General features: G+C 37.7%; 1 long non-coding RNA gene across 1 annotated transcript in view; it reads left to right on the top strand.

Annotated features, from left to right (window-relative positions):
• LOC308704580 overlaps nucleotides 1-25,680 on the top strand; it is a 97,407-nt gene that overhangs the window by 20,866 nt on the left and 50,861 nt on the right. The window contains exon 3 of the long non-coding RNA XR_014031817.1: nucleotides 23,629-23,824. This is a non-coding gene — a long non-coding RNA (uncharacterized lncRNA). The remainder of the gene's footprint in view (nucleotides 1-23,628; nucleotides 23,825-25,680) is intronic.

The following is a 25,680-nucleotide window of genomic DNA, read 5'->3' as shown; positions in this document are numbered from 1 at the left end:
GTTGAAAATCTTTATTGTTGATTTTTAATTTTTTTTTACTGGTCCAGATTAATTCTTTTATTTATTACTGTGTGAGATATGTTGCTAAAGAAAACATATAATACATTTGAAATTAAGGCCAAATGTGAATGCAGTACCAACTGTGACTTTTATTTCAAACTCTTGTAAAATAACAATTTAAATATATTGTTAGACACACCATGTTGTATAATATGTATTATTTTGAACTAATAAGTCAATGTATAATGCAGTGGCTATAACATTAAGAAATCCCCACCACTAATACACACTGACACAGTCACAGACAAGCTGCTATTTCTCTCTAGGACTCGTGGAACTAATTTAATTTATATTAAAGCTAGTTTCACAATATATGTAAAGAGAGACTCAGATGTGAAGACTTCTAGAAAACATTTATTTTACTGTAGACATACATTTAATCCAGTGATGCTCCAGTATCCAGTGTGTCCACACATACAGGGTGGGTGTAACAATGTAATGGAAATGGATTGATTCTTTATTATTCACTATCAGCACTGTCAATTTGATTAAATTCAAATCAAATTATATTTTGTAATTTACTAATTTTTTTTTACAGATAGTTAATTAGTCACTTTTGATTTAACATGGGCCTTTGTTCCTGTAGAGATTTCTCCCTCACATAAACAGCTGAAAGGAGTATTCTTTTTACTGTCACCTTTGACTTCTTTGGGGTTTGTAAGTCACTATAAAGCTGCACTGGAACAATGGCCTATGGCCTGGTTTCACAGACAGGCCCGGATTAGACCTTAGTTCATTTAGGGCATTTAAATAGCTTTGCCCTTGAAAATATATTTTACATATTATGACATTTTACAACCCGAATTCCGGAAAAGTTGGGACGATTTTAAAATTTGAATAAAATGTAAACTAAAAGACTTTCAAATCACAAGCCAGTATTTTATTCACAACAGAACGTAGATAAATGTTTAAACAGAAATTTTACAATTTTATGCACAATATGAACTCATTTAAAATTTGATGCCTGCTACAGGTCTCAAAAACAGTTTGGACGGGGGCATGTTTACATAAGACATTTTTCATTTAATGATGTGCCAAATGTTCTCTATAGGTGAAAGATCAGATCAATTCTGCACCTGGACTCTTCTATGATGAAGCCATGCTGTTGTAATAGCTGTAGTAGGTGGTGTTGCATTGTCTTGTTGAAATACACAAGGCCTTCCCTGAAATAGACGTCGTCTGGAGGGGAGCATATGTTGCTCTAAAACCTTTTTATACCTTTCAGCATTCATAGTGCCTTCCAAAACATGCAAGCTATACCATCAGAGATGCTGGCTTTTGAACTGAACGCTGATAACATGCTGGAAGGTCTCCCTCCTCTTTGCCTGGAGGACAAGGCATCCGTGATTTCCAACAAGAATGTCTATTTTGGACTCGTCTGACCATAGAACACTTTTCCACTTTGAAATAATCCATTTCAAATGAGCCTTGACCAACAGCGCTTTTGGCATGTTCACATATGGCTTACTTTTTGCATGATAGAGCTTTAGTTGGCGTCTGCAGATGGCACGGCGGATTGTGTTTACCGATAGTGGTTTCTGGAAGTATTCCTGGACCCATTTAGTAATGTCATTGACACACAATCATGCCAGTGTCGTCTGAGGGCCCGAAGACCACGGGCATCCAATAAAGGTCTTCGGCCTCGTCCCTACGCACAGAGATTTCGCCAATTTCTCTGAATCTTTTGATGATGTTATGCACTGTAGATGATGTGATTTGTAAAGCCTTTGCAATTTGACGTTGAGGAACATTGTTTTTAAAGTATTCCACAATCTTTTTACGTACTCTTTGAGTCAAGTCAAGTCTATATTTTATAATTTATATAGCGATTTTAACAATGTAGATTGTTTCAAAGCAGCTTTACAGTGATAAACGGATAATTTAAGGTAAGATTGTTTTGGCTTTATAGCGGTTCTTTAATAAAGTTATTTTCCAGCTAAAGTTAGAATATATGTGCACAGGTTTGGAATTCCCTACAAACCAAGCCTAAACAAAGTACTGGTGTTTCCTTATAATTTTGATAGAGAATTTTATTTTATTTTATCAATTCGGGGTAGATACGCAAATTGAGTTCTCCCGACAACGCTTTATCTGTAGATTGGTAGAGGGATCCTCCATAGGGAGAGACTAGTTGGCTCTTCAGCACTGCGTTGTCATCGGGTCTAGGCGCAGGTCCTTCATCAGATCTGGATACGGCCTGGATCCGGCAGGCTGCGGGAAAACCTCGGGATAAACAAAGACACTAAAATTAGCGTAGATGCCATTCTTCTCATGATGTAACGAGTACATCAGGATTTATGGGAAGTGTTCCCGGTTCCAGCTGACCTAATCTATGCAGCCTAACATTGAATTATAGAAGTCTATAATGTATTATGTGAATGCTAGGTCAAAGAGATGTGTCTTTAATCTAGCTTTGAACTGGCAGAGTGTGTCTGCTTCCCGGACAATGGTAGGAAGACTGTTCCAAAGTTTTGGTGCTAAATAGGAAAGGATCTACCGCCAGCACAGCAGTCGATTTTGATATTCTAGGTATATCAACTGGCCGGAATTTTGAGATCGCAATAGACATGAAGGAATATAATGCGTTAAGAGCTCGCTCAAGTACTGTGGAGCTAAACCATTTAGTGCTTTGTAAGTAATCAGCAATATTTTAAAATTGATGCGATGTTTAATAGGGAGCTAATGCAGTTTTGACAGAACTGGGCTAATATGGTCATACTTCCTGGTTCTGGTAAGAAGTCGAGCTGCTGCGTTTTGAACTAGCTGTAGTTTGTTTATTAAGCGTGCAGGGCAGCCACCCAGTAGAGCATTACAATAATCTAGCCTTGATGTCATGAACGCATGAACTAATTGTTCCACATTCGTCAATGAGAGCATATGGCGTAATTTAGATATATTTTTAAGATGGAAAAATGCGGTTTTACAGATACTAGACACGTGATTTTCAAATGAAAGATTGGTATCAAAGAGCACACCCAGGTTCCTAACCGACGACGAAGACTTAACAGAGCAGCCATCGAGTGTTAGACAGTATTCTATGTTATAGTGAGGAAGTTTTTTGTCCAATAATTAGAATCTTTTTTTTTTTTTTCAGAATTAAGAAGTAGGAAATTACGAGTCATTAAATTTTTTATAAAGGCTATGCATTCCATTAATTTTGTGAATTGGTAAGTTTCGTTAGGTTTAGAAGAAATATACAGCTGAGTATCGTCAGCATAAGAGTGGAAGCTAATTCCATGTTTCCTAATGATATCTCCTAATCGTAGCATGTACAGAGTGAACAGCAACGGTCCTAGTACTGGAAAAATGCGTAGGTTTCTGTCAAACACAGCACATCTAGGTTATTATCTGAAATCATATCATTAACAATGAGTGCTTTTGAAGTAAGCGATCGAATATTCAGCAACCCGAGCTTTAGCATTTGCTTATCTGTATTATAGCTGTTTTTTATTTATTGAACATAAATTAAATTTTTAACCTTAGATGGGTTTAAATGTTTTTTGGATTTCCAAATTCGGGGAACAGACACAGTCTCTATATGATGATAGCTAGGTGAAAGAGGCTCTATGTGATGGGATTTATCTGACCTTGGTGACGCAAGGCCGCTAGCAGACGGTCGGTTAAGCCAGTCTGTCTGCTTCCTGACCTGAGGCCCAGATTGTCATGTTTGAGCATGTTTGACAACCAGAGCGGGACTTATTCTGCCAAGCTATGCTTTACACTTCTCCAAACATTTCCTTATTACTCTCCCATTTATAATATTATGAATGAACCGTCTTGTTTAATCTTAAAGTTTTAATGGTCAGACTCGGTGCAGAGAGCACAGAGATGATAGCAAATAAATAATGCTAACGTCAGCGGCCATGGCACTGAACGAGCAATCGTTATTATAGTTCAAAAGGGCAAACAGACAAAGTTATTATGCGAGTTAACTCGAGTCGAAATGCAAATCTGCAAAGTCGCATTTGTCATCTGTCACCATGACATCAAGTGGACTTTTGAAGCTGAAATAATGAGTGGATTAAGCTTGGAATAACGAGAGGAATAACATGGATATAACTTTCTTGTCAGAGGATTGTAATGCATCACAGTCAGTCAGGTACAAGGAAGGGAGACGGCGGCTACGTCGGTTCAGTGTAGTACATTACGGGTCTCTTCGGGTTCGGGAACAAATTGTTGGACCCGTGTAGACCTCTACTCCAAAGGTAGATATTTTATTTAACAAAATACACAACCAAATACTGAAACGTGCTGCAAAATTGAACAAAACAACCAAATACAGAAACACGCTGCACAGACAACAAGGAATTGTTTCCAGGGGACCCCAATAAGTGATGAACCCGGCTTAATTTTTTATTTTCCATACAGAGATGACATGTTTGACATATATCTTTGTATAGCCTACAATATACAAAATGTATTAACAATGTTCAATGTCATGAACAATGAGCTGAAAAAAAAATTGAGAAATAGACCATGAGGGTAAGGTAAGAATTTATACATCAGTTACATTGTACAAATTGTATCATGCTTTTAAATAAGTTTCATAAGAAATGTTAGGTAATGCAGGGTCCAAAGATGAGAAGGCAAGTTTTAAAGTTGAAAATTTTTTGTATAAAATGTATATTTATTTACAACAGTTATGTTAACAGCAATAATATAAATTTCTAATTGTCGTAAGAACAGCTATTCAGCTGATGGACACCGTGCTGCGTTGTCATGGGAAATTATGTTGTCTTTCGCTGCGCGAGCCTGCGCCCAAGTGCGTTCCAAACGGCTACATAATGGCACACAAGTGCCCTGCTCACTCCAAAGTCCCCACTTCAAGGGCTCTGCCCTTCGAAGGGAGTAGGGCATGGGATGCTTATGAGCAATAAGCATGTCCCAGCCGGGTTCATCCCTTATTGGAGTCCCCTGGAAACATTTCCGTTGTTGTCTGTGCTATTTGAAGCGCGTTTCTGTATTTGATTTTGTTGCGAGTATTTGGAGCACACATGTGTTGTAAAACTGATGAAGATGTTTTCATAATTTGCGGGTGTTTTTTCTATTAAATTAACCATGTTTTTGTGATCGATTACTGTTTGTATTACCATAATTTTCAGACAAATATGAATAAATGGTGTTTAACACATCGTATCTAAAATGTATAAGAAAATTACATAAAAAAAACATAACACTCTGAAACGTCCTGTGAAATCCATGCTTGCAAAGTCAGTGCATGAAATCCGTTCTGGACGATCCTCTTGTTTGTTAACATTCTTAAGTCTGAATCAGGCTTAAATTGGTTCGAAATTGACGCCATCCTTACATCTGAGTAGTGCTCGCTGTTATGGTAAGGGGTGTGACATTTCCCAAACACGCACTAAGCGATGCCAACCACAACACATATGGGCCAGCTAACCAATCACAGCACATTTCGTTTTTCGGAAGGAAGGGTTTCATCAAAACGGCACGTTCGACACAGACTGGGTGCTGTAATAATGTAAAATATGTCAAAAATTATGTTTTATTTTTAACAATCAGGCATGAAAGCATATTGTAGTACAACCCAAAAACAAAATCAAGACTTCATTAAAGGGCATAGGTAGCCTAGAAATCTAGACGCACCCTAGCAGCATAAAAATTTATTTTGCAGCCAGGGTAGTCTAGCAACTCTCCGTTGAGAAAAGAGCAAAGAACGGCACTTAAGTCATTCTTAAAAAAGGAAGATGTGTTCGTAATTTTGCCGGCCAGATTCAAAAGTTGAATCTATCAACTAACATTAACTCTGCTTTGGGGAAAACGCTCTGGTTGGTTGACGCACTGTCCTATTGCGTGCAGAGGGAATTTGAAAGACAGCCGTTTATCCCGCCCCTCGGATTGAGCCATGTCTATGGTGAGTTGCCAGACCTAACATCTTGATGTAGGTCTGGCTTGCCAGGCTAGGGCATAGAACCCTTTAAAATAACTGCATTTTTTCCTGAAATAAAGTGGAGGGAAAGTTTCATATTGTGCTTTGCAATGTAGCGAAGAAAAAGAAAGTTTCATAAAAAATTAAAGGGGTGGTTGAGTATGATTTCACTTTTCTAACTTTAGTTAGTGTGTAATGTTGCTGATTGAGCATAAACAACATCTGTAAAGTTACAACTCAAAGTTCAAAGCAAAGGGAGATACTTGCTTTTAAAGAAATTGTTTTTTAAGGACTACAACAAACGGCTGGTAGGGACTACACAACATTCTTCCCGGGTTAGTGACATCACTAACCCTAAAATTGACATAAACCCCGCCCCCGGGAAAACGCAGTCCATGTTGAGAAGAGGAAGAGTTGTTATAGTCAGCTCAAACTGTAGCATCCGTCTTTTCAAGTGCAATAGAAAGTCACTCTGTGTGCATCTCACAACAGTTCCTATATTCTAATTAGATAAAATAACAACAGTAATCTTACCAACTAATTTTTTTTAAAGGAACTCAACTGACCAATAGTAAATAGTAAAACCAAAAAAAAAAAAAAGGCAGGTAAAAACAATCTGTAACTTTCACACAAAAGCACACTTTAAATGCCCTAACAGCATTATAATAGCACAGTGCATTAGAAGCCACACAGACAGGCTTATTTAAAAAAAAAAAAATTACTAATTTGTTTAACTTTACTAATGTTTTACTATTTTAAAATTCAAATTTAACTATTTATTAAATTCTGAACAACAAATTTCTTAAAATATAAAGAATATTCTAAGAATATAAAGAATATAAAGATTATACAGATATCCTGTCATTAGCCTAAATGATGTGGTGTTTTCTAGAATGTTCCAAAAAAAATATCATGTGAGAGCCAACGCATGACTGAGGGATACTCAAACACGGTGCAGCAGTGCATGCATGGAAACTTGATAAAGCTGTTGCAAACATGGATATGGATGGTAGTGGGCACATTTTGTGTTGTAAGTTAATTTAAAGTTTAAGGAAGCGCATAACTAACTTGCAGATTTTTATTTTGTACTCATACATTTTACTTGTTCTTAACTTGAAATGTTTGAGTACACTAATCCATACATTTAACTTAAAATGTTCATGTATTCTCAATGTGAACATTTTTGTTATTATAAACTTATAACAAGCTAGTTCAATAAATACTAACTTGTTACAGTTTTTCTCAGTCGCTTTGGTGCATTTCTCATAACACTATTTACATTTGCACAACAGTTAATGCAGTTCTCAAAACAATTAGTACAAACTGCAAAACCTAGTTGATAACCTGCAAAAGCGTGTCACTTGCTCAAAATAGCTCATTCCTCAAAAGCAAGTATTTATGTCAATGAATGTGTCAGTGTCATCAAAATGAAAAGTCCTGACACCATTGTTTATGAACAAGATAGTCAAATGGTTTAGTCATGTTTTCATTATGACAGTTTACTCTGTAAATGTTTTCCAATGATAAAAGTCAGATCTTGGTGACACTACCTGAAAATGCTCAAGACAGCACTATATACTATTTGCACAGCCATTTGAAAAAATACAGTAAAGTTACTCATTAGTGTATTTAGTGAGGTAACTGAGTACAAGACACTGAATATGAATGTTTCACATTTTTACTGCATATGCTCTTTGCAATTCTAATTTGTTCACAGCATTGTGCAAAAGAAAAAATACACCATTTTTTACAACAAACATAAACTCCCTTTGGGTAGAGCTGTGCACAACTGTAAACAATATTGCAGTACATATTGGAACTGAACATACAACATACATAGTACTGTAATCATTCATGCACATCTAGACGTTCCTCTCTGTCTGGTCACATAATTTAATCTACATCCCAGCGAATATCATCTCTTGCTCAATTGCAAATTGTTCAATTTAGGAGACTTTTTCAGGATTTATTTATTTATTTATTTTTTAAGTGACAGATTTTGACAACTAGTTCAACATTTTTGTATGTAATGACTCAAGCAATGAAATGAGGACTATTAGTTTTATATGGAATGACTATTCAGCATTCACAAGTATAGTTAATTTTGACTGACATGACATAAGCAAATGATAATGTTATAAAACAGCAGAGAGTTGTATGAAAGCATTTGATGCATGTCCAAAAGCATTTGCAATTTGTTGGAAGGAATGAGAAACTGCTACTATGATGTGCACAAATGACTAAATGTTATGGAGGTTGAACTAACTGTTGTGCAAATGTAAATAGTGATGTGAGAAATGCACCAAAGCGACTGAGAAAAACTGTAATTTGGTAACATGCTAACAATAGCATGGTATAGCACTTGCTGTATGAGTGCAGCAAAGTAAAGCATTAACATACTTGCTCTCAAACCTGTCACCATGACTGTAACTCTCCTAAAATCAGCATTAACAGATTTTTTTCTAAATTAGCATGACAAAACATTAATCACTACTAAATCTCCCACTTAACATTAATCTTGCACCAAAAAAAACAAAAAAACAAAACAAAAAACACATTATATTGCACTTAATTTCAGCATTTACTCTCCCTTTTGAGTGCCATGGGCAAAGCATGCTATAGGAAATAGAAATCCCAGCCCAGTTTCAGTTAAACTTCAGTTCGTCTAAATTAAAAGAAATAATTGCATAAAATTTAAACCAATGAAACAGTTCAGTTTACTTAAAATATATAAGTTCTGTGAACTTGAAAGAAAAAGAAAGTGCTAAATACTTTAAGTTTCTCCTACTCAAACCAATTAATTATTTTGAGCAATAGGGTTTACAGTAATTTTTGTAATAATTGAAGTTGCTATGTGCTATATTTAATGATGTTTTTTTTTATCATTAATTTTTGGAAGAATTTGTGGTTGAAATCAAACCAATGTTTATTAGCAGGTTTACAGCCTTTAATTACTTTGCTAATAACATTGAATCTCACAATGACACTGAACATTTGACCCTAAACACTAAAATTTCAACACTTGTAATTTTCCTGTGAAAAGCAATCTTGGCCTGTCTAGGCTGTCTGTTCTGGCCTAGTTTCCTTCCACTCAGCTCCCCTCTCTTTTCTTTTCATTTCCAGACCTAAAGGAATCCATTGTGGGTGTGGGCTATGCCTTAGTGCTTTTTGTCTTTTCCATTGGCCATGCTTATTAGTCCTGAATTGTGTTTTTGTTTTGCGTTGCCTGGATCATGTGAGTCTTTAAACAATCTGTAGAAAAATTATGAACAGCATTCAGGGGCAAACAAATGCCGGCATCCGTCTTCTGGCCTGGTGCTGCTGGTTGGAAATTATGCCACATGTCTCTGTGACTATTTGAAAAATGAATGCATCTCGTTCACAGTGAGATATTCTAGTATACTGCTCTTACTAATTATGCCATACGAATAAATATGGTTGAAATAGTAGTATTTGAATCCAAATTCAGCTCCAAGGCGCTTCTGTTTTGGTGCTGCACACCAACTCTTTCACTGTATTTAACCGTCAGACAGTGAGTGAATCACTATTGGCAGTTGATGGATCATTGAGGGGGAAATCGATGTTGGGCTGTTTGTGAATGCCTCTAAGGACACCTTTTGGTTTACAGACAAGTTGGCATGAAAGTCAGTTGTTGTAACTGACTTTGGCAATGCATTGTACAAATGTAAATGTACGTGTGAAATGGCTCAGTGGTTGTTAAATAAACTGAATGTTGTATACCAGAATGGATTCAGATCTGAATTTATTGGTAGCAAAAGATGCACTTTCCTGAAGAGTTTGGTATCAACCCTCCATCAAACTTAACTGACTGTAGCTTTCAAGACTTGCCTCGCTGCCCTATCAGGCAAAAACAATGGCAGTGAAACTCACAAAACTGATTTCGGAGAGACTTCTGAGGCAGCGTTTAATGATCTACAGCAAAATAGAGTGAGCTTTGGTGATGACTAAGAGAATATTTAATTTCTCGCTAGAAATGACATCAAAAGCGGAAAACATTAGTCAAAAACGTACATTTACACTAACTGACCACCAACCGCAACTTTCAGATGCCATCTTTATTTTTTAGCTGTCACAGAATGGAAAGAACTGGATTGTGTGATATCAAAGGCAGCGAAGGATACATCTATGCCGCCTTCAAAAATCGATCAGATGAAGGTAACTTAGGAGACAGGAAGTGAAGCTAACATTGGATTTGGACATGCCTTGATGCCTTCCTACCTTGGAATGCATCCTCTAAATGGCAGCATTTTTTCAGTTTTTAATCCTGAAGACATTGATTAGCTTGTTCAAGTGTGATTGATTAGGGTTGGAGCTAAACTCTGCGGGAAAGTGATTCTCGAGGGAAAGACTTGCCCACCCCTGTGCTAAATGCATTGTCACAAGGACATGTGAGGTTCTAAAAATACATTTAATGCATTACTATAATTTAATTTACATTAATTAAAGGTGCTGTATGTAGGATCCAGCGGCCTCTAGCGGTGATGTTTCAGATTGCAACAACAGTGCTCGTGCGCGTGCTCAAACTCAAGAGCGCGAACTCACCGGCGGCCACATTCAACACAACGGAGAAAGCATCACACAACATGCTGGAAACTCATGTAAACTCCCACTGCAACATTACCATAATAGGCTACTTTTATCAGCTTGACATAGAACTAATGCTCCATGCTCGTACCATGATAACGTTACATCGACTGTATTTTGCCGACATGTGGTGTTATCTAGCATTATTTTACTAACTATTTGTGTATCTTTCACAATCAGCAATGTCAACATAGGTCAATGAATGAAAACGAAAACGGTTAGTCAACTAGACTGGACAATTTCAGTGTAACAATAAGACAGTAGGAAGTAATATTACTGTACTGAACATGTCTGGAAATGTGTATTATAAACAATATGATAGTAGTGGGATGAGTGACGTTAGACAGTAGATCTAGTACATAAAATAAAAGTTACATCCTAAAGCACCTGCTTTTTGTTATCATGGAACAGTCTTTTGTATTCATTTCATGTCTTATGTATGTTATATTTTACCTTGCTATTTCAAAACGGAGGTCTCTCCATAATTCAAACGCTCTGCCGATGTTGATCCGTGTTTTCGTCCTGAGTCGATCCGATTGACGTTTGGCCTGACGAGCTTCAGCAGATATATATATATATATATATATATATATATATATATATATATATATATATATTTTTTTTTTTTTTTTTTTTTTTTTTTTTTTTTTTTTTTGGAGTTTGTGTTGGAGTTTGTGTTGGAGTCTGTGTTGTGCTGGAGGCAGGTCGTTTTTTGGTGTTATCAGACTCCATGTCGTTAGCTGCAGTGCAGTTGCAATAGACTGTAGGCTCGGGAGCGCGCATGCACGTCACATCCGGTGGATTTCGCAGAAAATCCGACCCGGAGACTACACATAAAAATAGGAATACTGGCCTTCAGAGGTAATAGCAAAACACGAAAAGTGGATCAATGTAATGTGTGATTACAACCCCTTCACAGACGGGCAATAAAAAAAGGATTCATTTTATAAAAAAAGTTACATACAGCACCTTTAATAAAGTCCATTACGGACCTATAACAAACACCTGTGTATCCTCACTCATGACTCCTCGGGTGCTTCTCATTTCTTATTTGTGCATCCTCGTTTCCTTTCCTCGCTTCCTTTCCTCGCGTCTCAGCTCCGCCCCCTGTAGGATGCGAGGGAAGGCTGCAAGGAAAAGACGCGAGGACGGAGGGATCGAATGTAACTTTTTTTTATACATTGGAATCCTTGATCACTCGAGCGTCACTTCATCGCGTCATCAGCAGCGCTCAAAGGATCTGCCCTTATGTTGTTGAAGTTTGTTTATTTAAGAAATTCATAATAAATAATAATAAAGCAAGATACCCTGTTGAAATATGTGAGATGTGTGGTTTAACTGCAAAGGTAAAGTATAAATTGAAATGATTGTGACCGATGTGAAGGGGGAGGAGAATTTAGACGTGCGTCACGTTTAAGTCGTTAAAACTCTTCCGCATAGGATCCACCTGTGTATCCTTGCTCATGACTCCTCAGGAAGCCTCCTAACTCCTCGATCCTCGACTCCTCACGGTGCAATTAGAGAATTGAGATGTCCTTCAAGATGGCTGAGCTCGATCGGTTTCCGGGTCATAGGATGGAGGACGGAGGAGCGAGGAGACGAGGAGGGATATTGAGAAGCACCCAAGGAGTGGCGGGAAACTGAGGCTTCCTGAACCACTGAGACCTCGCAGCCCATTGCTTCAGCCAAAGGTTTATTACTCGAAGCTTCATTCAGCATTGCTCACTAGTGACACCTAGCTACGGTGCAAAGAAAAAGCAGACAAATTAATTAATTTTGAACCAGTATATTTTACAAAAATATTTATTTATTTATTTTCTACTCACTGTTAATGTCTGTAACCATCATTTGCAATAATAAAAAGACCTGAGCAGACATTTGTCCATTACCTTTGTATAATATAAAATATGTATCTTTCTCTGTCTGAATTTACATGTGCAGAGTCACACACACACAGTTAATTCATTATTCATAAATTGTTTGGATAGTGACAGTATGAACAACAAAAGTGACACTGTGTTGAGTGCAGTGCTTATGTTGGAGAGAGAGTAATAAAGTAAACTGCAACAGACCAGTCTGGAAGGAAGGATTACAATAGATTTTTATTGAGACACAGAATTATTTCAAGTGTGTTGGGGTTTAGACGATTCCTCTTCTCGGACAAAATCTCTCCAGTCTTGGAAAAGATCCTTTCACACAAGGAACAGAGGATGCAGTGGAACATAAAAATGGCAGTGCAAGCTGGTATGAATGAGGACACTGATGCTTCTGTTGAGCCCAGACAGGGGAGGATTTCTTCTTTCTTGCTGGCCCCATTACCAGGAAAAAAGGAAGAGGTCACAAAAATCAAACAAATCCAAAAGGCCAATCCAAATCAAAAAGCAGTCCAGTCCAGATCCAAAAATCTATAGCAATCCAAATAATCTTATCTAATTAATATAACAAGACTATAATATAGCTACTATAATTAATAATAACAATATACTATAACTATTCTAACCTGATAATGTAATAATATACACATACATGACACAATAACGACAATAACAATGATAGTTACCCAACTCTCTGACTCTCTGACACTACTACAACTGCTTCTACTACTCCTGACAACACCCACAAGGTGGCGCGAGTTTCGAACCCCCTTTTTCCAGAAGCGACACTCAGACCGAACCGATGACGTATCCACACAAACTGAGGCCTCGTCTGTCATTAGTCACGTGATTTTCACGTTAACAACACAAGCCTCGAATCGCGGCTTCATCTGGCACGCCCATTTTTTTCTCGACACAACAAGCTCCGACGCCTCGGTTCAAATGTCACATCACTAACTGAGGCCATGTCCACACTAATACGTTTTAGTTTAAAAACATATTTTTCTCTCCGTTTTGGCCTTCCGTCCACACTGAGACGGCGTTTTAAGTCAACGAAAACATAGCTTTTGGAAAACGCTCTCCAAAGCGGATAAATTTGAAAACGCCTTCTTCGCGTCGTAGTGTGGATTGTGAAACCGGTGGTAGGCTATTTAAAAACGATGATGTAAATTTAGCCATGTGACGCATATTGTACCAATAGATATTCATGTTTATTTTTTACAGTCTATGGTTTATACCAGTATTGTGCCTGTTATGTGCTATTCACTTTCACACTGTTGCGAAAAATATTCTACATTGCACACTCTTCATATCACAGTCCTGCAAACACTCTAAAAACTATTACTGGGATAAACTTAATTTTATTGGTGAAACATTTTTACACTTAAAAATATCGAGTAAATTTTAAAACTGTGAAATCAATGAAATATACTTTATGAATTGAGTAAATTCAAGTAAAAAAATTAAGTAAATCTGAGTAACTGAATCTGGTACATTAACAAATAAAAATGAGTAGAAATAATTTACCATTTAAACATTTAAAAAACAATATTTATGAGTAATATTAACAGTTTTTATTTATGAGTAATAATTATGAATGCATTAATAAATTAATTTTCTCTAAACCTTTGTAAAATAGTAGCCTATTCCATACAACAAGCAGTATAGCCTACGTTACATGACTTGGCCTTTATTGTCGATGAGTACAGCAATACAGCACATTTTACACTGTTTTTAACACAATATTGCCTACATGTAAACTCGTTTAAAAAAAAAACATTTTAGAAGTAAAAATTAAACATTTAAACATTCAGGTAGCCTAATTCAAGTGTAATCAATCGGTCTGTTATCCAATTTCCACCGGATCAGCGCTGGTTCTCGAGCCGGAGATGGACTCGCGCTCTGCGGGTGAACCTTGAACTTCATACCGCCGTCCTGCGTTTCACGCACAGCCGAAAGATACTGCGAGCGACTGACTCCATAACCTGCCAATAAACAAACAGTGCACAGTTCTGAGGACATTTTATCATCCAAATTAATTATATTCATTATCATTAGGAATAAAGTCGTGCGTTTATGCAAGGCGTTTCAATCACGCGAAAAGACAGACGCGACTCTCGTTTAGGTATCTCGTATGTTGTTTTGCATGAAATAAAATGATTTAAAGCACAGTAATGATTTTATAGATAAAAATAAAATATACACAAACCTGAATTTCACAGAGGAAATGCACCAAATCTGCGAGTCTGCGACGCTGAGAAGAGGACTGTTGTTCTGGACTTGAGAGTTCAAACAGCCCGCGCTCACTCAACCAACTGTCGAGTTGTCGTCACGTCAGAGGGTGGGGGAGAGGTGCATTGTTTTAATTGAGTAAACTTACTCAATTTCTTAAGAGTGTTAAATATATTAATAATATTGATTTGAATTAAGTAATATTTTTGTTTCTTGAAACAGATCAGTTTAATTCAACATTCTCAAATATTTTTATAACATTTTTTACAAATATATTAAGTATATTATAAAATAATTGGTTTGTAAAACACTAAATCATTTTATTGAAAAAAACTTAAAGATATCTGTAAATTTTATCTAAAATTAACTGTTGGATTTTTACAAAATTATTTTGGTATGTTTTAGGGCTGTCTTCTAATAGTCGAGGATTCGACGATTCGATTCGGAGAGGTCTGATTCGACTATGAACCTCGTAGTCGAATTTACATGGGCGTCAATTTGGTTTGAAATGTGCTGGGGACAGAGACGCATTCGCATTTTCAGAAGGGCTGGGTACAAAAAAAATGTTTCGCTTTCGCGCAGGCCATGTTTTGAAAGACGATGTCCTGTAGCTTACTAATGTAAATAAATAAAAATGTATTAAAAAATCTGCTTCACATTTCCAGCAGGGCTGCGGAGCGGCTGTGGGTTGACTCCACACGGTTCTCATGGGCTAACGTGAAAAAAGCTTACGTGGTTTAATGTACCTAAACAATGATTACCAAATTTCCCTCTCATATTGCTCCTCATAACCATTGAAAATGGTAAAAAAATCGAACCCAGAGTCCAATTATTATGGACGTTTTCTGATATTAAGCGTTTCTGCTTCACATTTTCAGCAGGGCAGCGGAGCTGCTGTGAGTTGACTCCACACGGTTCTCATGGGCGTGAAAAATCTTTACGTGGTTTAATGTACCTAAACAACGATCACCAAATTTCCCTCTCATATTGCTCCTCATAACCACTGAAAATGGTCAAAAAATCGAACCCAGAGTCCAATTATGGACGTTATCTGACATTAAGGCCGTGTGTCCACCAAAGCGTTATTAGCCAGCTGAAAACGCTAGGCGCTCTGCTAAAAACGCTCAGCTGTGGGCGCTTGAGAGCGTTTTGGCAGCGCAGCGTTTTTTCAGTTGAGACGGTTGAGACCGAGACACTTTGCTTGTTATGATACGGAATATCCGCGAAAGTCTTACTAGTATCTCATTTCACACATATTTTGTTTCTGTGTTGATTCTATATTAAAATGTCAATACAATATGTAATGTATTTTCTCTGGCTCTTGATTTTGTTCCGTTATTATGCTTGTTGTTGTCATCTGTTGACGTTGTACAAGCAGAATCATGTGGTGGACGCGGTTGGTCGGTGTGGTATTAGTCCCGCCCCTCCTCCACTGTGATTGGTCGGTTGGGTAAAAAGTGACAGTGATGAGCGCAGCGTTTTACCAAAAGTTGAACATTCTTCAACTCTCGGCGACCAGTAAAAAACGCCGAACGCTCAGCGCTTCAGCGTGAAAAAGACGCTCAGCGCTTCGTTACGCTCATGGCGTTTTAAAAACGCGGCGCTCCCATTGAAAACAATTGAAAAAACACGCCAGCCGCGAGTAAAAACGCTTTGGTGGACACACGGCCTAAGCGTTTCTGCTTCACATTTTCGGCAGCGGAGCGGTTGTGGGTTGACTCCACACGGTTCTCATGGACGTGAAAAAGCTTTACGTGGTTTAATGTATCTAAACAACGATCACCAAATTTCTCTCTCATATTGCTCCTCATGTTTATGAAATGTTATGATATATGTGTGATATGTTTTGTTCATCTGGCTTTAAATTAATAAAAGGTATTTGTTATACAGATTACTTATCAAGATAAGAAATTTATCATTCTAAATGTGTTTACACCTTACGAATGCCATCAGAATGAAGATGAATATTTAAATAGATTAGCTTTTATTGGTTCTTTTATTGAAAGTTCTATTATTTCCAGTGTGTACATTGGTGACATGAATGCGGACATTTCGGACAGAAAATCATTATTTTCTTGTCATATTGTTCAATTTTGTCAAGATAACAACCTCATTTTATCAAGTGAAGTGTGTTTACCTGTGGATAGCTATACCTATGTTAGTGAGGCTTGGAACACTACATCATGGTTGGACCATTGCATTAGTACAGCAGATGCACATGACTCGCTGAGGGATATGAGTATTTTATATGACACCGTAACAACTGATCATATACCTGTGTCTGTTGTGATAAATGTTGATCACTTTATAGCGATGTCTAATAATGAAAGTAATATCAATGCAGTAAAAATGGATTGGTCAGCACTTACTAAGGAGGACCTTTTAGCCTATTATGTAAGTACAGACACATGCTTGAGTAATATTCATTTACCAAGGGATGCAATAATGTGTAGTGATGTTAACTGTAAAGATGTAAATCATCAGAAGGAAATCTGCTCAATGTATAATGATATAGTTAATGTCTTACATGGTTGTAGCAAGCCATTTTTTAAATCGAAGGGTATAATTAATAAGGCTAGGCCTGGATGGAGTAAATATGTAGCTAAATATCAAGCCGAAGCCCAGAAAGCATATAAATTATGGGTGACGGCAGGTAGACCCGCATGGGCCAGAGCTTCAGTATAAGTCTACAAATGCAAGATATAAGTATGCTATTCGTTTTATTTGCAAAAATGAGCAAATTTTAAGGGCTGATTCTATGGCTATGAAGCTCCTAAATTATAATATCACTGACTTTTGGAAAGAAGTCAGAACTCTCAATAGTTGCAGAGTGTCTCTTCCTTGTACTTTGAATGGAGTTTCTGGGGCAGAGAATATTGCGGAATTATGGAGACAACATTATTGTAGTCTTTTTAATTGTATCCAAAATGATTATAATGGGGGCGATCACCAAGTTAATGATCCAATAGTGATTATGTCACATGAGGTAGATCAAGCTATAAGCAAATTACCTCAAAATAAAGCTAGTGGCTTAGATAATATTTCTGCTGAACATCTTAAATATGGAAGTAAGAGGATAGCCCCTCTATTAGCTGTTTGTCTTACTGGATTTTTGATTCACAATGTGTTACCAGATTCAATGTTGTCTGTTTTATTAGTACCAGTTATTAAAAACAAAGCTGGAATGGTGGGTAACTTAGATAATTATAGACCTGTAGCTTTAGCTAGTATTTTGTCTAAAGTCTTGGAAAAAATCTTGTTGGATAGGTTAAATGAGTTTATTAATTCTACAGACAATCAGTTTGGATTTAAGGCTGAACATGGTACTGATCTTTGCATCTATGCACTAAAGGAAATTGTAAATAAGTATAGAGATAAAAATTCAACAGTTTTTATGTGTTTCATTGATGCATCTAAAGCTTTTGATCGGGTTAACCATGATAAGCTGTTTTTTACATTGAGACAAAGAGGGGTACCAGAATACATTGTGAGAATCTTGGCCTATTGGTATGCCCACCAGTTGATGCGAGTTAAATGGGGCAATAAGGTCTCTGCCCCTTTTGGGGTCAGTAACTGGGTGAGACAAGGAGGGATTTTGTCCCCAATTTTGTTTAATCTTTACATGGATGAGCTGTCTGAATGTTTGAATTTTTGTAAAACTGGATTTATGAGTGGGAATACTTTAGTGAATCATATTATGTATGCGGATGATCTTGTGGTGTTTAGTCCTAGCAGTGCTGGTCTTCAACAGCTTTTAAATGTGTGTTCTGATTATGGTCTTGAACATGATATTGTATATAATCCTGATAAGAGTATGGTTATGGTTTGCAGAACTAAGGAGGATAAAAGTATAAATTTTCCAGTTTTTAAGTTGTCTAACAAGAGTCTCACTGTGTGTGAGAAAGTAAAATACCTTGGACATATTATTACTGAGCACATGACAGATGATGAGGACATTGAGAGGCAGCGCCGCATGATATATATGCGGGCAAATATACTGTTGCGTAAGTTTAGTTTCTGTTCAGATGAGGTGAAGGTGTCACTTTTTAAAGCATACAGTACAACATTATATACTGCTCATTTGTGGTGTAACTACAGAACCTCTAGTTTACAGAAGCTGCAAGTAGCTTATAATGACGCAATGAGAATCTTACTAAGGAGACCTAGATGGCATAGTGCAAGTGAAATGTTTGTGAGTGTAAGAGTAATCACTTTTAAAGCATTGTTACGTAATCTTATGTATAGATTTATCTGCCGGCTTAATGCTTCTAAAAATGAAATTATTGTGTGTTTATCAAATATAAGGGTTAGTACTACACGATATCAGTCAAAGCTGTGGAGACACTGGTACTGGTGTATTATGTGACTCTAGATGTTTGTGATGGATTGTATGGGTTGTATATGTTGACTGTCTTGTTGTTGTTGTTTTTTTTTTGGTTTTTGTTTGTTTTGTTTTTAATATTGGACTTTGAGTCTGTAATAAAGGGTTGATTGATTACACACCATGTTTTTCTTTTAGTTTTTTTTAGCTCTTTTGTTTGAAATGGAAAAAATCTAGCTGCTATCTAAAAAAGAAAAAGGTTCGACTATCAGTCGACTACGGCAAAATCTAACGAATCAGATTCGACTATGAAAATCCTTAGTCGAAAACAGCCCTAGTATGTGTAACTCAAACAATCAAGTAAACGATATTCAGAGATTTTATTAAGTTAATAAAGTAAAAAATTTCAGTTATATTTACTAAGCCACAGAATTATTTTTTACAGTGAAGTTGACAGAATTTGCTCACATTTTCTGTCCTATGGCAATACATGAGAGCAGTTGCATTTTAGACCAAACATATGGTGACTGTGTGCGACCTGGACCGCATCAGTGAATGGTGATATTTTGCTAAATAAAATTGTCAGAAGAATTGCGCGATAACTTCATTATTTATTTTTCCATCTGTATTATCTCAGGCTATGTTTGCACGGAAACGATCTGAAGAGAAAAGGCAAAAATGGCGTTGCATTATCACTTTTTATTATGCGTTTAGACGAGCGTTATGGTTATAATCTGCGTGCATATGGTGACGCAAAAGTGTGTGAAATTCGATGTGGTATACACTCCAGGCGGCTAGGTGGCAATGTGAAGCACTGCCACACAACAACACCAAGTCCGCGCGCCTGCGTACAACCAGAGCCCGTCTACGGAGAGCCTGCCCACTCCCTATTAAGTCCTATTGTACCAAATTTTGGTTGTAGTTCCACCAGAGTTTCACTGGGGGCGATCGCCCATTATTCACCTTATTTTTAACGGAAATACGGACGCAGCCAGTTGACGGTATTTTGTGCGAGACTTCCGGTCAGGCACTTCCGGTCACTGGCGCGCTGATCACTTTTCACCATATCGGTTAATTAAACAAGTGTTCCTAACAACTAACTCATCGTCATGGCTTCGGGGAAGACCGGGATTGTTTGTGCAGTTAGAGGTTGTCATAAACTGATACAAAAGAAAGGTTTACTTGGAGCAGGAGTGTTTTAATCATCGAAATCATTGACATTTTAATCAGGCGCCCTACGACCAGAGACACACTGGCTGCGTGGCGTTTCTGTTGCGTGGCGTTTTACATGTCTTTGCACACCAGAAACGTGTCTGACGCGGCACTGCTAGGTGACATATGATCCTCATTCATTGGTGATTATATTCGACATAATGGGGAGAGAGTTGTGGAAGGCCTTTAATGTTAAACATATATATAGCAGCAAAGACAACGTCGGCAGTATTGACGGCAAAACAGGCTACAGAATATTTCGTTCTGTATTGACAGGTGCAATATTAGAAAATCGATTTTTTTTCATTGCATTTATATCTGCATTTGTCAAAACCTAAAATTTCAAACATCAAAATGTAATTTATTAATATGTATTCATGTAAAATTAAATACAAAGATCTTTTCCTATTCTATTTTGTCTGGAAACGCTTCCAAAACGCTTGCGTGTCGCGTGAAAAATAGGCGTCGATTCTATTTATAGCATGCACGCGTTTTCCGCGCCTGTGAGACGCGCATGTCACGCAGGCAGTGTGCACGTTCTAACCTGTTAACATGGGAGCCGAAATAAAAACGGACACACGCAGCCAGTGTGTCGCCGGCCTGAGGAATCCCTTCGCCTGTGGTTAAAAGCTTTACATTTGAAGAAACCATCGAAACGACCGTATGTTTGTTCTTTTCATTTCGTGAGCACCTATAGAAGACCACCCGATACCAGAAAAGTGGCTGGGCTATGAAGTCTCAATAAAAAACTACATGATAAAAACTCCAAGGAGAAACAAAATCATTATAGTAACCCCTGTATAAAATCTAGTGATCATGGCATAATGGCATGATCATGGCATTTATTTTGTATGATTTACAACTATTTATAGCCATCTACTTATTGCTATCCATCCTATGCTTTGGTTGCATTCTTATGGCATTATTAATACATTTGACATGACAAAATACCTCCATATTAGTCCAGCGTTGGCTCGACTATGTTTAGGGCGGGGCTGAAGGCGCCGGTGAAGTTTTGGCACTCTGCCAGCTAGATGCATGAGTGTTTTCAACCAGGTCGGTACCCTAACTGAGTGAGGCGGGGCTTTAGTTCTTTGTAGTATTCATCTGCTACGGCATGTGTAACATTTTTCTATCAACTCTGCATAATCCTTCGCGATCGATATGTTATTTAGCCCAGGAAAGCGAGGAAACGGAAGTGGCGCACAAAAACCGGATATTGGACCCATGTTTACTTCCGCGTTCGAAAATAAGGTGGATAGGGCTAGACGGCTAAATTTGTTTCTTTCACCCGATTGCCGTTGAGAAATCTCAGATTTGATTGTAGGTTTTGCAAGATTAACATGGGTTATATGTTGAAAGTTGAATGAACGAGTACTTATGTCCTTTCGATTTCTTACAGGTTGAGTTGTTGTTGCCCAACACGCTAGCATTCTGCTAAAGAACGCTGATTGGTCAGTGAAGGACTGATTACGACCAGAGATGACGCTTGATGGCATCGTGGCATCCGAAGCGGGACCACAAACAAAACAAAAACTCTTCTAGCACGTGTATTTACCAGTGTCAGCTGTGTTGTCGATGCCTCGAGAGAAAAGAAAGTGCAGAGCGCGAAAGCACCAAAGCGACTGAAGGACTGCCGTAAAGCAGTATCTCTGGTCGTACGATGTGTATGACGTCATTGACACTTTAAAAGACTTTTTAAAGCAAATAAGTGACTCTAAAAAATCTAACACCCATCAATGTGTAATTTCTTTGCATCTCCTTTCGAATACAACATTCAAATTACTAGACAAAAAATTATATCCTGAGAAAAGTGGATTTTGATGGGCATAGCGCCAAAGACTCCATTCATTCTGCACTCGCCTGCGAGCGCCCCCGCATGGACAGAGACGTGTTCCTGCGGCCAGTCCAGAAACCGTAAGTAACCAGAGAGTGCCAATTCTCTTCCTATTAGACATTCTATGGTAAAGTTTGTTTTGTTCAGCATCATGTTTAGGGAAACTCCTGAAGTGTTTGCCATTTTGTGTGCCACATGCATCAAACGTTCAGCCAACCAGTCCGTGGCTGACACTAATTGTCTCCCTGTTTAGGTTTCCTTGTGTCTCCTTTCACACACAGCTGTGTTTCAAGCTGAGACAAGATTATGTGAGGAGGATTTTAATTAATCCTAATTTTGATTGTTTTTGCCAGTGACCCTTTTAACCACAATAACTGCTAATATCCAACATATGACATAATATAATGTTAGTATATTTTTTTCTTGGAGTTAATTAATCTGCTATCAACTTTGAAATAACGCAGAGGCCAGCACTCTCTGCTCATCTTTTGCAGTTAGCCTATCACAGAAATTCATTAGTGTCTCTATAGCATCTAAACCATTTTAAAACAAGCACATTCCTGTCCTTACTTGTTTACCCTACTGTTAGTTATGTGCTCATATATAGCTCACTGGGTGTGCCAGATGCCATCCGTTCATCTGAAACGTGCAGTGGTGCAGGGCTACCCTACGTGTCCAATGACCTGGGATTCTTTTATCCAACAAATTATATGAAACTTAACACTTAATATTCAACAATATTATTGTTCTGCCTGCATTGACACCATTATATGAGAACTGAACTGAGCTGGACGATGAAATCACTGTTTTCTCCAGTGCTGCTGTATAGATAAATGTTTTTACAACAGAAATGAATCAACACTTAACTTGGACAATGACACTATTTTCTTCTAGCTGTTGTACAGTCATATCTGCTGTACAGCCGAAACAAACTTTGTTGCATTATTTTCCTGTTATCACTGTAATGTTGCTTTGAAACAATCTGTATTGTAAAAACCTCTGATGTTAACATTATTTAGAGTGAAATTCTGAGTTGGTAAACACATTTGCCCCGGTGATCTTTTTCCTTCTTTTTTTTCATATTGGTCACGTGTGTGTGCGTGTGCCGTGTGTCTTCAAAGAAATCTTGGAAAGTACCCGGGGAGGGGGGAGGTAACAAAACAAAACAAATATCTTGGAATCCTTCTATATAACAGACCTCAACAAACACGATGACATGTTCACATATGCTGTTTAACAACAATCTGCTTACCTGAATAAAGTGTATAACCATTTAGCATATCTATTGCCTTTTATCACATGGAAAAATTGATGATACATGTAACAAATCCGCTGAGGACATCTGGCCAACCTTACATTCCAAAAATACAATTAAAAATACAGGTGCTTTTTTGGCATGTATGGTTCCATGAAGGACCATTAACATTCACATAACTTTTCCATTGCACAAATTGTTCTTTGTAGTGGAAAAAGGTTCTTTGGACTATTAAAAGGTACTGCAGACTAACAGAAATCTGTTCTTTAAGAACCTCAGGTTCTTTAGGGAACCACAAATGATTTAATGGTATTCACTGCTTTATTGTTCCTTTTTCCCCAGGGCAGGGGTGGAGTTTAAGTGTGGATTGCATTCCAGTCCGATTATGCAACTCTATCGCATAACAACACTGCAAACAAGCAAAGGGAAGAAAAACAACTTTTTTTTTTCTGAACTGTGGATTACTATACATTTCAGATAAAGAGTTCTGTGGATTGCACTTATCTGAACATTATCTGAACATGGATACTATAGCATGGTAAGACCGTGTGCATTTTATTGAACATTTCACTTAACAATAGTGTATTCAACTACTCGGATTTTGCAACTAATGTCACGTCTGTGTGCTCTTAACAGGTTAATTATATATCTGTCTTTTTTTAGTTATACAGCTTACTTCAAATGCAAACTAAATGCATGACATTACTTTTTGACTATAGAAAACAACAACCTCTGCAATGTCTATGAAGAACTTGCAGGATGTTTTCATAATGCACACAGAACTGCATTGCACTTTTATGCTCAGATTATGTCAAAGTATATCTATTAGGTGCATTTGGGTACAAATAAAAATATTGTAAAATGTTCATTACACAGTAATTTGGATTATGGTAAAATCAGATCTTACAATATTTTATCCACATTTTCCAGAAATGTACCAAAATGTAACTGGCAAATAAATATGCATAGGTTAATGTGCAAAACCTTTTTTTTTTTTTTGCCTTCAATGACAGGATAGAAGGACATCTTAAAGTCACACATTTGCAAATTGAAAACACTCTCTTTGCTCATTGATTTATGTTGTATAGGACAACAAAGAATTTTCTCTTTTTTAAACTGCTTGATATTACTCTGATTTGATCGGTGGAAGGAATTAGTCAATGACTTTAAATGGTGTCCATTAAAGAGTAGATGACATATTTTACAGTTCATTTCAGGAGGAACTTTGGCTTTTACAAAGCTGTAGTAAAAGGTCAAATATGACTAACTTTTCCTGCTGTACTTTAGTAACACACATTCTCAACATTGGCATGGAAAACAGCTGCCTGTATCTATCTAGTAATCCTGAAAACACTGATTGCCTTGTTCAGGTGTGTTTAATTAGGGTTGGAGCTAAACTCTGCAGGACAGTGGCCCTCCAGGACCGGAGTTGCTGATCCCTGGCCTAGGCTACTATTAAAATTGCATTCTCTCTCTGAGGCAGAGAAGAGGGGAAAGTGGTGTGAGAGTAGGGTTGGGAACCGAGAACCGGTTCTTATCCAGAACCGGTAGTGTTTTTGAAAAAATACCGGAACCGTGCGAAATTCCTAAGTTTCGGTTCCGAAAACGGTTCTGGTGCGCTGTGCAGGCATGTACTGGCCATCGGGACTACCGGGAGATTCCCGGTGGGCCGACGTGCTTTTTGGGCCGATGCATCTCATGTAGGCTATATAAAAAAAAATTGTTTGTTTGTTTGTTTTGGCTACTTAATGGCCCATAAAACTAGTACATCGGCGGCCCATTCGTTTTGTTTTGTTTCGCTTAATTGGCGGCGCTGGTTGCCGGTGTAATGCATTGGTCAAAAAAAGGCAGCGTTAGTTTTTTTTCGGACACACCGGCCCATGGAACACGTAGGCCCATTGGTTCTTTTCTTGATTGACACTGAGCTGGGCCAATCACATCTTTAAACGCCTCCTTTGGGTCTGTGTCAGTGTGTATCTATCTGTCAAAATATAGTCTGAGAGATGGAGAAAAAACACAAGGAATGTGCAGAGAAATTGCGTAAAAAATAGATACAGAACGCTGTAAAATGTGTCAAAATTAGGGGTGTAACGATACACGTATTCGTATTGAACCGTTCGGTACGCATTTTCAAACCGAACGAACGTTGGACCATTTTTCCTGCCGACCAAAATTTAGTTATTTCAAATGTAGGCGCGTTGCGCGTGGCAAGCGCGCTCATAATGTAAGGCCGGTGACACACTGGATGCGTGGCGTAAGAGACGCCGGCGCGACCACAACATTGCCCAACATCATGGCAAAAGTAATGCAAGCGGAACGAAACTGCTCGTTATTGTGTGGTTGAAGGACCGTTAATCAGTTTGGACCAATGCAGCGCGAGCCGATCGTGATCAT

Source organism: Scardinius erythrophthalmus (assembly GCF_964197995.2).
Source record: "Scardinius erythrophthalmus genome assembly, chromosome: 16".
Classification (NCBI taxonomy): Eukaryota; Metazoa; Chordata; class Actinopteri; order Cypriniformes; family Leuciscidae; genus Scardinius; species Scardinius erythrophthalmus.
Note: the sequence above shows the minus strand (reverse complement) of the source record. Positions and strands in the feature narration are given on the sequence as shown.